A 16,814-nucleotide genomic window follows, 5' to 3' on the forward strand; every position below is an offset into this window, starting at 1 on the left:
ATCACCTAAGTTTTGATATTCTAATTATATATTCTTTCACCAAAAAGGTAAAGCTGGAATATGTTAGTATACATAACCCACATGCAATACCCATTAAAGACTTTCAGATTTTTTTTTTTTTTGGTTTTCTGGGCCACACCCGTTTGATGCTCAGGGGTTACTGCTGGCTAAGGGCTCAGAAATTGCCCCTGGCTTGGGGGGAACCATATGGGACACTGGGGGATCGAATCGCGGTCCTTCCTTGGCTAGCGCTTGCAAGGCACACCTTACCTCTAGCACCACCTCGCCGGCCCCCAGATTTCTAATTTTTTGATAAAGAACTAAAATAGTTTTTTTATTTAATTAAGATAAATCCTAAGAATCTCTTTAATAATAAAATCTGCCCAATGACTAGAATTGACTAGCGCTGGGAGAATGGCCAGGTCACTCCCAAGAGTGCAAGATAAGGATGGTATACCAGGATTCAGAATGCATCATCATGTCCTTGGTTCCTTGATCTGTTTCCTCAATATGTATTTATTAACCCAGTAAGATCAAACAAAAAATACTTTATAGGAAGGCCTCCAGAAACTATAAAATAGAGATTATGGCTGAGGAGAGAGCTCACATGGATATAGTGCATATTTACATGGGAGGTCCCAGTTCAATCCCTTGCACTATATGACTTCTATCTTGCACTGTTGAGTATACCCAGGTAGCCCCCAAACACTGCTAAGTTGACCCTGGTGATCCCAGCACTACCAGGCCTGAGGCACTGTATCAATTTCCTGGCCTGTGTGCTGCAGCACAGAATTATCACTGGGAGTGTCTCCTGTATCCCAAAGGAATCTGGTGAAACCCTCCCCTGCAAAAATAAATAAATAATAAAACCTCTACACTAAAAATTATCAAAAGGATCAATCTTCTTAAACAAGGTTTAATTATAAATTATAATTATTATATTATTATATTTTTAAATATATTTTAGGCACCATGATTTATAATTTAATAATGGCAAGGTTTCATGCAAAAGCAAAACAAAAATTCTAGCACCACACACTCCCCACCAGTGTCAGTTTCCCTCATCATTGTCACAGTGTATTATCCCTACTTCAGAGCCCCTTGTCCCCTATGGTGAAATACTTCCTATTAAAGACCAATTCTCAGTTTCTATTGCCTTTGAGTTTTTGTAGTTTCTTTCCTATGTTATTTTATATGCCATATCTAAAGGAGATCATTAAGTATAAAGATTTATTTACATGGCTAAATTAAGAAAATCATCCTTTCTCCCAGGATAACTCAATCTCCTTTCTTTCCATAGTTCCCTTCAACTTCCAAAAACCCTAAGAAGCAAATTGTATTGCTTCTAAATTCACCTAAAATACAAATATAGAGCTTTAGATAAAGGCTCAGAAAAAAACACAGCTCTCAACTCTGCTCCTGAGTAAGCCAACAGCAACTTTCTGAATAGCAATTTGATGATGCATGTCAATAGCACGGAAATATTCCTACCCTATGACACAGCAATTCTACTTCTGGGAATTCAACAAAGGAAATGAATGATCCCGCAGTTTCTAGGGTTCTAGGGTTCTAACCAGATAGTATTTAATGCATCAAGTGCTCTACCAAAAGATTTAATCCTAAGGACAGGAGGAACAGTACTTTTGTTTTACCAGGAGAAAAACTGATGCAAAGGGAGTTAAGCTAAGCGCAGCCCACAAAGTAAGCAGTAGAGCTGAGAGTCAAATGAGAAAAAATTTATTCTCCAGAAGCCAGGCTCTGAACAACTCCTCTGTACAGGATAGAAATTTAGAAAGCAGTTAATCACACTTTATGACTGAGAGTTATAAATATGCAGCATTCCAGATGCCAGAAGCAGGTTGTTAGTGAACAACCTGGAACACACCCATGCAGGACAATACAAGGGCAGGAGTTGAAAACAATGGAAAGACAAAAGAATAGCACACAATGCAGTTATTACTTTTCCTGGTTGCTAACCTAGCTTCAAAGGCAGAAGTTGGGAAGAGATAGGAAACATGAATTACGTCTGAGTTGCTGACTAAAATCAATATGAGCAAAGATTAAATACCAACTCACATGAGGCCCCAGCATATAAGAAACCTATAGGAGACTCGTCAATCAAAGCTGTAAAGTTATGTTGCTCAGAGAGAAACAACACTTGTAAGAAGAGTCTGGGGCCTTTGAGACATTTTGGATTTGACACCTCTCACTTCTCCAAATCACTTTACATGCACTATTTCTGAAAGCCATAACTAGATAGAACATGCTTCTGCAAGCTATGGAAATAAAAAGAATCCAACATTTAAAACTATACTAAAGGAAAACAATCAATCCACCTAAAAATTACATGTGTCTATTTTCAGAGTGTATAAACAAGAAAGAGGGGCCAGACAGATAGCACAGTAAGTCGTATGCTTGCCTTGCAGGCAACCAACCGGGTTCAATCCCCAGCATCCCACGTGGTCCCTGAGCAAGCAGTGATAATTCCCGAGTGTAGAGCTAAGGTAAATCCTGAGCATTACTGGGTGTAGCCCCCCAAAACACAAACAAAAAAAGGAACTACATATCATTACATTTACACTTCAATTCAACAGAAAAAGAAGCACATTTACCAAATATTTACTAAATATTACTCTATCACTGCCTTAATTGATACAGAAGTAAAATATTCTCAAAAATTTATCTATGAACAAGGGCTGGAGCGGTGGCTCAGCGGTGGGGCATTTGCCTCACAAGTAGCTGACCTAAGACAGACTGAGGTTAGATCCCCCAACGTCCCATATGGTCCCCCAAGCCAGGAGTGATTTGTGAGCACATAGCCAGGAGTAACCCCCTGAGCGTCACCGGATGTGGCCCAAAAACAAACAAAAAAATATCTATCAAGTGTCTATGTCTATAATAATAAATCCAATATGAGAATCCAATATGCGAATAGTATGACTAATACTTCTAATAAAGCAGAGAAATAAAAAATAAATCCCCTTTGGATACAATGCAGAGTTGGATAGGGAATAAAGTCATGAGCAGGGTTTATCTAGAATTTTACATAATTAAAAGATAATGTAAGTTTAGACAGATTTTACAAGATAAGCAAAAATACAGTATTTCCCCCCAAGTATACTTTGGGTTATCACTGAATGCTATTTTGCTTTGCAACCAATTCAAACAGAATAAACAACATCCTAGGCAGCAAATAATTGTGTCTCTCTATAGTAAAAGAAAAGCACCCCTCAATTTTTTATTTTTTATTTTTTTTGTTTGTTTGTTTGTTTTTTTGTTTTTGTTTTTGGGCCACACCCTGTGACGCTCAGGGGTTACTCCTGGCTATGCGCTCAGAAGTTGCTCCTGGCTTCTTGGGGGACCATATGGGACGCCGGGGGATCGAACCACGGTCCGTCCTAGGCTAGCGCAGGCAAGGCAGGCACCTTACCTCCAGCGCCACCGCCCGGCCCCTCAATTTTTTATTTTGATGCTGCCAAAAATTAAATTCAAGGTCTTACACATGCCAGATATGTGCTCTACCACTGAACCACATCCTTGGCCTAGATTTAAAAAGATCAGAGACAAGAAAGCACAGATAGGCAAGGCAAAATTGAGAAGCAAGCAAACTACTAGAGCTGAAGAATAAAAGAGAAAATAAAAATTGCAATTAAATAAAATCCTCTTACAGGCAAAATAAAAGGCAGAATAAACTGTGTTAAGAAGGACTGATATACAAAGGAAGCTTTAAGAACATTATACACAATAAAGGAAAGCAAATTAAAAAATAACTGTAGTGTACAGAAAATAGAATTAAGAACCCCACCCCGCCTGTGTTTGTGGGGGATTTTGTTCGTTTCTTTGTTTTTTCGGTTGTTGTTTTTTTTTTTTTTTCTTTAGTTTTTGTTTTTAGGCCAAATCCAGTTATGTTCAGGGTGACCTTCTAGCTCTGTACTACAGAATCACACCCTAGTAGTACATGAGGGACCATATTAGATGCCAGGGATCAAACTTGGGTTGGCTGTATGCAAGGCAAACTGGTCCTACCTGCTATACTATCACTCCAGCCCCAATAACATACATTTGACTAATTATATTTATCCTTTGAACCTGTGAGTCTTAAAACTTATTCTAGGGCCCGGAGAGATAGCACAGCGGCGTTTGCCTTGCAAGCAGCCACTCCAGGACCAAAGGTGGTTGGTTCGAATACCGGTGTCCCACATGGTCCCCCGTGCCTGCCAGGAGCTATTTCTGAGCAGACAGCCAGGAGTAACCCCGGAGCACCGCCGGGTGTGACCCAAAAAAACAAAACAAAACAAAAAAAACTTATTCTATAAATATGCTTGTACAAAATTTACAAAGACATATGCAAAAGAATATTAACTAAAACAAAAGATTAAAAACAAATAATCTATTAGTTCACCAATTAAAATAGGTTATTGATCCACTTAATTATTAGGCCATTTCTACAAAGAAATTAATATATAATGATGCAACATCACTGACCACAGAAAATAAAAGTAAACATGTTACAGAACAATATGCTCATTTGCAATTTTTTAAAATTTCAGTATATACATTATATATAAAACCATTATATATACACAATTGACAGACTTGTCTTTTTGTATATATCCTCCAACATGTCCCTCAAATCTATCTAAGCAGAATAGCTAATTACTCTTTAAGGATCAATTCAAGGACCTCCTTCCTTGAAGAAGGTATGCCTCATCTCTTATCCCTTCCTGCCCAAAGAGTAGTCACCTCCTTATGTAATTTGTCCTTTATACTTTTGGTGCTATTTTTATGCTTCTCTCTTGTTCCTGAGTTCCTTGAGGACAAAAATGCTTTCTATTTGTATTAAAACTGCATGCATTCAAACAATTGCCAAATTGAAAAATAAAAAAGTAGGGGGTCAAAGGCCAAAGTGATAGCCAGCAGGAGGACATTTACCTTGTACATGGCCAATCTGGGATGGACCCTGGTTCAATCTCTGGCATCCTACATAATCCCCCGAGCCTGCCAGGAGTAACCTTTGAGTGCAGCCAGATATGAGCCCCCCACTCAAAGTAGGGGACTGGAGAGAAATACAGCAGGCAGGGTGTTTGCTTAGCATGTGGCAAACCCAGTTCTTCCTCAGATGGTCTGAGTCCCACCAGGAGTGATCCCTGAGCAGAGGCACAATGTTAAACATAAGAAAATAGCCAGTGTGACACCCAAAAAAGAAAAAAACATAGTAATTTTATAAAAAACAAAGTATGTCTTTCAATGTTTAAATGAAGACATCTATGTTTCATAAGATACTTATAAAAAATTATTTATAATTTTTAACACTTGAAAAAGTATAAAATACACTCCAAATTGGGGCCGGAGAGATAGCATGGAGATAAGGCCTTTCATGCAGAAGGTCATTGGTTCGAATCCTGGAATCCTATATGGTCCCCCGTGCCTGCCAGGAGCGATTTCTGAGCGTGAAGCCAGGAGTAACCCCTGAACGCAGTCAGGTGAGACCCCGCTCCAAAAAAAAAGTACTCCAAATATACATTTTATGCACATTTCAAATGGCCAGTGTGTAATATTATGTTGACTACAACGTAAGTGGACAAATAACAACCCAAAGAACAAATAGTGAACCCATAGTCTTCAAACATCTGATATAACAGGCAATTTAGGCCTGTGATCCCCTACAGCTTAGTTTCTCAAGCTGTGCAATAAATAACTTTCTTAAAAATTTTTTAAAATAAATATATAATTTATTATCAGTGGTTTAATATATACTTATACACCTGTATGTCTGGGGTCACATAAAAATTTGTTGTGAGAAACAGATCATGGATCTTGAGCAGAAAATGTTTAAGCTCTGCCTTAAAGAAAGGAAACACTGGTCGCCAGCCAGCTACTTCCAAGTTACAACACAGGGACAGGAAAACAGTCTGGCAGTCTCACTAAGTTGCAGAGACAGAGATTACAGTTTGGGAAAGCTAAACGATGCTAGAATTTGTAATGTAATACTGAAAACAGAGCTATAAGAGCTTCAGAGATCTGCTATATGGATTTCCCTATGTTCTTTGATTTGATTGCCCCAAGTAGAGGTTGGGGGGAAATAGCAAGGGACCAAAGTAATAATACAGAGGTACTGTTTTTTGTCTTGCACATGGCCAACCCAGGTTTGATTCCCCCAGCATCCCATATGGTCATCATCACTCCACCAGGAATAATTCCCAAGTGCAGAGCCAGAAGTAACCCCTGAGCATCGTCTGTGAAGCCCCCAAATAAAACTAAAGTGGTATATCAAATAATGCCTGTACTTCAGGCACTCAGGGCTTGCAATAGTTATCACTCCCTCCACCAGAATGGGAAACCCTTGAATGTTCAGACAATAATAGACTCCTCCAGAAGAAATTTTTTCATTTGAGAAATGAAGTCATCTCTATACTAATAGCTCCTATGTTCTCATCCTGACAAAGCGTAAAGGCAAGCCTTGAAATAGTCCAGTACAATTCCAAATAACCTAAATGTATATCCCAACTAAATCCAATTCATAACTCTCAAGGTAAACAATAACAATTGAGTAAACAAAAACATAAAACTCAATGGCTGGCACATAACCAAAAACTGATCAGATATGCAAAGGGGGGGGGGGGAATATGACCCATATAAGAGTGTATTGGGGGAATTATTAAGTACAGACCTAGAAATGGCAGAAATAATGTTTAGACTGTGGATATTCTTCATACACTCAAGAAGAATAGAAATTATGAGAAGCAGAGAAGTACAAGATAAGCAAGACAAACTTAACTTTTGTAGAAGAAAATATCAAAAATACAAACAATATACTAAAAGCAATTAAAAGCAGAGGAGACACTGAGAGAAGTTCAGAGACTCAAGACATAACAGAACAACTATGCAGAACAAAGCATAGAAAAGAAATCTACGTTTTCTTAAAGAGAACCAGTGACTCAACAATAAAGATGATTATAGGCATTTTGGTTCAGTTAAGTTGTTGGTACAGAGTTAAGCTGTCCCATAAACTGTCAGATGTTTAGCAAGCATTCTATGCCTCAAGCAACTAAGTGCCAGTAACACCAACACAGATGGGGGAGCAAAAAATGTATTTAAAAATCACCAGATTAAGGAATAGAGTGGTAGAAGATAAAAATGGCCACTACTGTTTTTTAACAGTTAAGATTATAGTGTCTGTGTAATCTTAAAATTTATACAAATTTCTGTCCTGCATCTTCTTGTTGTTGTTTTCATTTTGTTTTGAGCCATACATTGAGATACTCAGGGCATACTCCTGGTTCTACATTCAGAAATCGCTCTTGATGGTGTAGGGGGACAATATGGGAAGTCAGGATGATTGAATCTGCGTCGGCCCAATGCAAGGCAAATATCCTACCCTCTGCAGCCCTGTCCTTAACCTTCTTGCAAAAAACTATCATTAAACTCAGATATTCACCGTGAAAAGCTACTGATCTCACTTAGAAAACTAATGTTCTTGGACCATGTCATATTCATCTATGCATTTTCCAAATTACCCAAAACTAATACCCATATTCTTTACTTAAAAATATAAAGTGTACAGTGAAGTCTACCAAGGACAAAAATTTCAGAGGGGTATTTGGTGGGAAAAGATATATCTTTTATTAAAAATAAAAAGGCTAACTTACCTACCTCATGCTTTCTACTTACCTCAGGATTATTTGCTTTATTATTAGTGTGCTCTCAAAGAAGTTAGCAACCTTTCTACTGCATTCTAGGATGAAGTCTATCTCCTGCTACAAACCAACATTACCAGAAATTGCTATTTAAAATAGTATGGGTGACCAGAGTGGTGGCGCAAGCGGTAAGGTGCCTGCCTTGTCCACACTAGCCTAAGACGGACCGCGGTTTGATCCCCCAGTGTCCCATATGCTAACCCAAGCCAGGAACAATTTCTGAGCACATAGCCAGGAGTAACTCCTGAGCATCACCAGGTGTGGCCCAAAAACCTAAAATAAAGTAAAATAGTATGGAAGGAGTGATAGTACAGCAGATAGTTCATCTGACTTGCATAAGGCCAACCTGGGTTCGATCTCAAGTATCCCATATGGTCCCACAAGTGCCATCAAGAGTGAGTACTAAGTGTAGGCCATCTTTGAACCATGTCAGTTCCACAGACTTATTCTTTTCTAGAACAAGATGCAAAACAAGCCATAAAAGATCCTGGGTACACCAGCCCATACAGCAGAAAGTTGGCCATCACTAAGGAGAGGGCAGGCCAAGCCCTTGCTCTGCCAAAGCCATGCATGCTGCCTCTATCACTCAGAATCTCCATTCTCACAATGTCCCTGCTCATCATCCCTCTGAGATTCCCTTTGTGAACACATCTGACCAAACTTAGGTACAAAGACTTAGGAGTTGATATCACCAGGGATTTTTGAGCAAGTGCAGATCTGCCACCATCTTCCTTCTTCCAAGAAGTCTGACAGCTGAGAACACAAAAACGTCACTAAGTTTCTCAGTATCGTAGTAGTGCTTTGAATTTCCGGACAACCTCATTTACTTGATATTGTCATCCCTAGAGGAACACACCAGTTTAACAGAATGGACACCTAAGAAGAACTTCTGCATTTTATTAATGACGTCATTGGAAGTATAATTTTCACAAGTGTGCTTGCTACTATACTTCTTTTTTCTTTCTTTTTCTTAAAACTTTCTTCTCTTCCTTTTTCTTTTTTTTCTATTTTTTTCAATAACTTTGCTTTCACTTAAACAAATGTATTATGGTCACCTATATCAACTATGTGATGCATTTTCTTTAAATAAAATAAACAAAGTAAAAAAGAGTCATTACTAAGTGTAGATCAGGAGTAAACCTCTGAGCACCACTGTTGTGGCCCAAAATAAATAAATAGGAGGGGCCTAATAAGCAAAGTAGTAGTATGAATTGTTATCAATTCTAAAGCTCCCTATTCACAAATGACAAAAAATACTTTAAAAAGCCTAAAATCCTCGGATGTACTTTCTATGTAAATATGCTGCCTGGCAGTAGAAGTAACTGATACTCATAATCTAATACATAAACCCAATTGCAAAATTATTTTAACAGGAAATGTCAACAATTTTAACCCAGAAGCACATTACTCTTAAGCAATGACATTTGTGACCATTATTTTAAGAGTATGGTGCTGAAAAGTAAATTCAGCAGCTTGTGAAAATAGAAATAAAACTCCCCCTAAGCTGTCAGTAGTAGAGATGAATGATTGGATCTGATCAGCAGATGTTCCAATGCTTGGCAAACTGTAAGTATCCTATAGCTTGTGCAGAGCCTATTAATTGACAGGATATGTAAAAAAGGAAAGACTGGAGGAAATTCTGACATATGTAGGGAATGTGGGAAACATTGTTTACTTTTGAATATTTGCTTAAGAACTGAATATTCAGGGCCAGAGGGATAGCACAGCAAGTAGTAGTAGTTTGCCTTGCAGGAGGCCAACCTGGGTTCTATCCCCAGCATCCCATATGGTTCCATGAGCACCTTCAGGAGTAATTCCTGAGCACAGAGCCAGGAGTAATTCCTGAGTGCAAAGCCAGGAGTAACCCCTGAGCTCCATCAGTTTTGGCCCCCAAACCAATAAAAATGCATACTAGAGAGAAATATATTTAAAGGTGTGAGAAAACCTTCACTAAATCATTGCATTATGCATATGAAATTTCATACTGGACAGATACTTTTTGTGAAAGCCTACGAGTTCTCTTTCTAAATTTTTCAATACAGGAAAAGTCATATATGTTAGAAACCTTATAAATATAAGGCTTTTAGGAAGTTCTTCACTTTATACTCAAGCTTTTGTATAGGTCAAAAATTATTCTGCTGTAAAACCCTGTACGTGTCTGAAATGTGGGAAGGCCTTCACTTCCTCTTCAAACTATTAGAACAGTTCTCTCGCAGAAGAGAAGTCTATATATGTCAAGAATGAAGGAAGGCCTTCACAAAGGAAAATTTATATTGTACAGGCATATATGTAAGGAATGTGGGAACAACAAAGTTAAATCCTCAAGCTAGACTCCAGGCAGCTGGGCATTTGCCTTGCATGTAGCTAATGAACTTTGATGCAAGCATCCCTTATAGTCCACTATGTACCACCAGGAGTGATTCCTGAGTGCAGAGCCAAGAGTAACTCCTGAGCAATGCCAGGTGTGGACAAAAACAAATATATTAGGGAGAAACTTTAGTTTTAGCATGTGAGGAATGTATAAAAGGCCTCTGCTCAACTTTTAGACCTGAATAGTTGGGAAATTCACACTGGGATGAAACCCCACACCTGTTTGGAATGGGGGAAAAGCCTTTGACACTTGCTCTTCACTTATTGATGACAGGAGAGTTCTAGAAGCCCTAGAGATGTTATAGGTGTGAGAAGCTTTCACTGCAACCTCACACCTAATTGTGAGGATCATTCTTATAAGCATTCAAAAGCCTGATATCAACTCCAAGGTCACAATAGTCCCCCTGAGTGAAACAAGTTCATTTTTCACATTGGGGCAGCAAAAATGCAACCTCTGGAAGTACTGGTGCTGACGCTGTTCAGAAAATGTCATGGCCACAACACTCTGCAGAAAAGGACCCAGCACCAGGATTGTCGCCCTGACCACAGCCAGGCCCATTTCTCAGCCTTTGTACTTCCCCTGTTAGCTTATAGAAAGATGGAATCTGAGAGAAAGAGGATGCCAGGATGAGCCAGGATGGGAGCCAAATAAAGAAGCAAAAACAGCCCCTGACATGGGATTGTCAGGTAAAAAAAAAAAAAGACTGAAAAATAGCTTTAAGGTTTTAAATGTGGGGATCTAGAAGTGGAGTTTCTGTCCATCATAGGTAAAGGAAGATAGCTTTACATATCATAATACCCAACTGGCTCCACAAATATACCCAACACAAGTTGGGGTGTTGTAAGCTATACATGGCACTCTAAGAATCACCTACATAGAACCTGAAAACTGGAAATTGGGAAAAACCAAAGTTTTTCCCAAATTTATCGGTACCCCTTTTTGCAAAAAAAAAAAAAAAAAAAAAATCAGTGTCCAACAGAAATCTACCTTCTTTAAGCAACAAAAGAATGGAGCCACAAAGGCAGCAGAAACTACTACTGCCCTCTTGGAAAGGGGTCAGTGGTTTCCCATTGTGGGAGGAAGTTATCATTCACTTTGGAAAACACTGATAAGGAAATAACCAGTATAAACCATTCTTAGACAGGTAAACAACTACCCTCAAATAAATGACTGTCTGAAAAGCAGGTGAAGAGATACAGAAGAATTTAGCATCACTGAAATCAAGAAATCATCATATGGCGTGTTCAGCACTAGTCTAAATTGCTGAGGGCATAAATGATACTTTCATCTCTTTCACACTTATCACTGCATGCACTCAGCAACAATACCACATCCTGAAGAGGTGCTAGGCACTGTTTAATTGCTGTTCAGCAAAACTCATAACAAAAGATGCTGTTATTTTACCCTCTTTACATATAAAGAAACTAAAGTAAAAAAAAAATTATAGAATTTGCTTTTACACACCCATGAAAATCTGCTTTTGGAAGAGAACACTGTTGAGACCAAGTTAAACATAGTGCTAAGGGAAAAACTCAAACTGCAACACATAAAGTCCACCACTTATCCATTATCTCCTTCCTGTACTCATCCCTTTTTCAGAGAAAACCTGATGTTCCAGTCAAATAAACTATAAACTGTAACTCACATTTCAGACTCTTCCCCATCCATTTCTCCATTACTGCCATTCTTTCTTCACCCTCAGCTAACCGAACCAGAAAGAGATACCTGACTACATTCTCTCTCCAAAAATTCTGAAGTAAACTATGGTGATACTTGCTGAGAACCACCATTCTAATAAAATGAAAGTGAATCTGGGGCCGGCGAGTAGCGCTAGAGGTAAGGTGTCTGCCTTGCAAGCACTAGCCAATGAAGGCCCACGGTTCGATCCCCAGGCATCCCATATGGTCCCCCCAAACCTGGGGTGATTTCTGAGCGCTTAGCCAGGAGTAACCCCTGAGCATCAAAAGGGTGTGGCCCGAAAAAAAAAAAAAGTGAATCTGTTGATGAGCCCATAGAAGACATAAGATGTCACTTGATCTTAGCCAAAAGGTCGAGAAGTGATATAAAACATAAGGTTTCAAAAAGAAAAGTTATGAGGCAGCAAAATTCTTTAACAAAGACAATGTAAAAGATGCATGTAGAAGAACACATGAAGTAGCAGAGAACCAAGTAGAAGAAACATAAGAATGAGAGTTCCCAAAGATAAAGTAGAAAAGTAACTGCCTGAATATTTATTTTCCTGCTCCCAGGACTCTGAATCAAATTGCATACAAGCAACTTCAGATAGCCTTCCAATGTCCAACCTGTTTTAAAATGGATCAAGTTTTTTTTTCATTGCCAGTTTATAAACAGTTATCTCAAACTCACACTAAAAGACCTTTTCCTGAATTCTCCCTATTTATTGTTCCAAGTAATTGATTATATTACTAAAAGGCCAAGTCACCAGGAGACTTGAGAGATAGCAAAGAGGTAGGGCACTTGCCTTGTCAATGGTTGACCTGTGTTCAATTCCAGGCATCCTATATGGTCCCACTGAGTCCCATCAAGAGTGACTGCTGAGAGCAAAGCCAAGAGTAACACCCCAACATCAGTGGATGTGGTCCCCAAATCAATTAAATAAATAAAACACAGGTCACTGGTAGGAAAAAAAAGAACAAATTATGCTTATCTAAATAATTATCCTATTCAAAGTGAATTCAATTATTAATTAAAAATAAGACAAAAAGATAATAAAAAACTACAAACCTAAAACCCTTGTCACTTATGAATGCCAGCACAAAATTCTATTTTTTTAATTACCCCAAATCAGTTTAGCAAAATGGAAGGGAAGAGAACATTTCTAATCTAGACTGGTGTCATTTGCCCATTCCTCAAAAGATAAACTTAAGTTTCACATTGTCTCCAAGTACAAGTAGAATTCTTCCTGTTTGCAACTGGAAACTTCCCTTTGAATGACTGTTAATGTATGCGATTTGGACTGATTTTCTTTTTCACATAGTATACTCCTAAAAGTTGAATGAGTAAAGGAATAACTTACTTATCCTGGGGGTTCAGAAGTTAGAATACTTGCTCACAGTGGTTCTGGGTTTCTAGCAACTTCCTTACCTTCAATATTTAGAGTATGTCTACTGCTAGGAACCTGACTAGAATGCACTTGCATGGTTACATACTAGTCAGTAGTTAACCAATGAAGCATGAAGCTCACTTCTTATCTTGCTCCCTAACTTTTCTTCCATCTCTTATTCATTGCTGCTATTGACATTAAGAGGGAAAGTGAGTGACAACCTTTGGGTTAGTCCTGCCAATAATATGAACAGGTTCTATATGAAAAATGTGACAATTTCTAAAAAAAAAAAAAAAACCATTAAATTGTACTATTTTAATGGTGACTGGTCATGCTAGGAATTGCACTGTCATTTTCTCAATAGCATAAACAAGAAATTAAGCCCATCTTTATTTTGTACATTGTATTTTCTGAGTATTTTCAGATATCTAACTCATCAATATAAACAATCCTAGCAAAGTGCCAAAATGCTAAGGAATATGTACATGGTTTGCAAGTTACAAAGCTTGAACGAGAAACACATTTTTTATCTCTGGTTTGCAGCCAGGGCCATTAGCTATATATCTCAGCAGTCGGAGAAGGAAAGCAGAGTAAAAGAATTGCAACCAAGCCATAGCCCTGTGGAGGTTTAGAGTCTACCTTTGTGCCAACCTCTAGCATTCTCTGGCCACACTGAGATGCTCCGTTTGGAACACTGGATGGTCAGCATTTTAGTCCTTAAAATCTGGGGTAGGGTTTGAAAGCCAAGCCAAACACCAACACTCCAAGAGAATGAAAACTAGAGGTCTTGCATTTCAGTCACAAGATTTGCGCAGCACCCAGAGCCCAGGGTTTAGTGATTCTGACAGTTAAGGATGCTGCTGGGGACAAAGTGCAACGTCTGCCTCCAGCCAGCAGAAGCTCTGGTGCGTGCGCGCAGCAGGAACAGACAAATGCATGAACACACACACACACACACACCTCTGTGCGTGCACCAGGAACAAATACACACACATTCACACCACAAACACACCTCTAAGGTCTCTGAAGCCAGAAAAGCACAAATGCACACATAACCATACACACCTCTAAAGACTCTGAAGCCAGGAACAAACAAATACATACACGCACACACAACCACACACACCTCTAAGGACTCCGAAGCCAGGAACACACAAATGCACACACACACACAACATACACACACAAAACCACACACCTCTAAAGACTCTGAAGCCAGGAACAGACAAATGCACACGCGCACACACACACACACACACACACACACACACACACACGCACACATCTAAAAACTCTGAAGCCAGAAAAACATAAATGCACACACACCTCTATGGGCTCTGAAGCCAGGAACACACAAATGCACACACACACCATACACACACACACACACACAACCACACACACCTCTAAAGACTCGGAAGCTGCCCGAGCCTGTCATCATCGCAGGGCTGCAGCCGCACCGCCAACTCCAGGAAAACCCGGCCGAGCCGCAGACCACCTGGCCCCGTCCTCGATCCCCCCCGGGCGCCCTCCCGGCCCCGCTCCGCTCCGCCCAAAGCCCCGGGGACGGCGAGAGCCGGGGGCGGATCCCAGGAGTCCCAGCAGGGAGGAGGCACGGCCCGCAGCCACCTCCATCCCCGCTCGTCGCAGCACGCCGGCTCACCTGGGGACCGCAATCTCCGCATCGCCGGGCTTGTCAACAGCCCGCAACGACTCCCGGGCTGCCTAGGCGCGCGCAGCCGAGGCGAGGAGAGCGGCGCCCGTTCCGCGCCGGCCCCCACCCGCCCCCCTCCCAGCCCGCGGCCCGCCCCCTCCCTTCCCGCCACCCCCACTTCCGCCGCCGCCGCCGCCGCCTGCAGCCCCGCCGAGAGACCCCACGCCTCCCACTCACTCTCGCGAGACGTTGGCGCGATCTCGCGAGGTTTCGTCACGAAGCCCGCCCGCGGAAAAAGCTGAGTGTGGGCCGAGCGGGGGGAAAGAAGGAAGCGGGGAAAAAAAAACCTTCCCACGTGCTCCCGGGTCGCGCTCCCTCCGCGAGAGTCTCGTGACGTCGACGCGGCCTGCTCACGGGCCCGAAGCGGCTGAGCGCGCACCGTGGAAGCTCGCAGCTGGAGGCTGACCTCCGACCCCGCGGCCGACGTCTTGCGCGCTTCCTGGCCCGTTGCCTTGGAAACGCTTTAACCCTTTTCTGGAGGAAAAAGCCCAGAGCCCGGGGGCGTTGCAGAGACCGTGAGGGGAAGGCCTGAGCACTCTGCCTCTTCGGCTGCGTCTCCTGGGGGGACCCAGCACACTCTGCTCACCGCCCCCTTGGAGCCTCAACTGGAATTCCAAGGGCCTCAGGCCCTAGTGCTCACGCAACGCCTTCCTGGAAATAGAGCCTCTCAACCAGCGACCACGTCATTCTTTCCACCCTGGACTTGCAATGGCCAGTGTTGGTTTTCCTACACTCTCCAGAGTGGAGGACTTAGCCTGACGTTCATCTACATTAGCAGTATCAAGCAGCTGTTCAGCTGATCGTTGAGGACTGCAAATGGCACTCAAAACTATTATTTAATTATTTAAGTGTTTTGAAAAGAAGGGTCTGCACGCTGCAGACGTTTAAACAGTTTGCCTATTTTTTAAATTTAAAAAAAAATGGGTTTCCAAGGCATCCTTGAGTGTGTCTATCTGCTCCCCCCAACTTCTTATTTATTCCACCTGAATGATCAGAACTGGCCACACCTGGAATGGGCGGGGAGAGGAGTCTGCGTGGCGGAGAGAGAAGAGGATAAGAAGGAGAGTTGGAGATAGAAGTGGATGAAAGGCATCAGCAGCAGAGATTCAGCATCAGCAACTGAGCATCATCGAAGAAGCAGCAGCAGTAACATCACCAAAAGAAGCTACTCAGTCTGGAAGCCAGTTAGGAAGCTTGGAAAAAGCAGCTGAAAAAGAGAGGCCAAGAGCGTCAGGAGTGGAGAAGTAGCTGCTAGGAAAAGGCTTAGTATAGAGGCCATGTGAGGAGGTGTGCATGGCGGTAGGGACTGTGAAATAAAGCTGGCTGACTCCTGGAACTTCATCTGACTGCTTTGTAAATCTCTCGGCCCTCACCCTGCAACCTTCAGACCTGCCAGACCATAGGGCCTGGCGGGTCCAGCCCAGTAAGGCCTCACCATCCCCCTACCAACATTAGGACTATTGAATTTAGATATTAAAACGACACTTGAGGACAGCTATTTCAAGAATGGAAACACGTGACACGTGAAAGTCTTGTATAGTTGTTCACACACTAGTTTGGCTCCAATAGAGGGGCCAGGAAAAATGGGTCCCTTCAACATGCTCATTTATTTCATCTGACCAATTTCTGTTGAGCTCCTCCTGCATCGAATCGGCAAGACTCAGGACCCTTGTGAGGGGCAATGAGGCAGACAAGTCTAGGCACCTAGGGAGCTCGTATTTGGGGAGTAGGGGAAGAAGAAAAGAGGTCTGTGGTTTAAGCTCTGTGCAGATACTGTACTGAAGTGAGGGTAGTTGCTTGATGGCTGCTGGAAGAAGGGATAGGTAAACCTGGATTTGCCTAAGAGACTGCAGATTATCTGAGAGAAAGCCTTTTCTAGGTAATGAGAACTGATTCAGAACTCCTAAATTGAATTTGAGGGACCAACATCAGAAAGTGAAAATGTGTTGGGGAGGAAAGCAAATATGA

At 41.3% G+C, this 16,814-nt stretch overlaps 1 protein-coding gene across 1 annotated transcript in view; it reads right to left on the reverse strand.

Moving 5' to 3' along the window:
* AKAP11 (A-kinase anchoring protein 11) overlaps nt 1-12,701 on the reverse strand; it is a 53,997-nt gene extending 41,296 nt beyond the window's left edge. Inside the window, exon 1 of the mRNA XM_049778740.1 lies at nt 12,551-12,701. The gene's annotated coding sequence lies outside the window, so the exon portion shown is untranslated. The remainder of the gene's footprint in view (nt 1-12,550) is intronic.
* Nucleotides 12,702-16,814: the final 4,113 nt, after the last annotated feature.

This window comes from Suncus etruscus, chromosome 8, assembly GCF_024139225.1.
Source record: "Suncus etruscus isolate mSunEtr1 chromosome 8, mSunEtr1.pri.cur, whole genome shotgun sequence".
Taxonomy (NCBI): Eukaryota; Metazoa; Chordata; class Mammalia; order Eulipotyphla; family Soricidae; genus Suncus; species Suncus etruscus.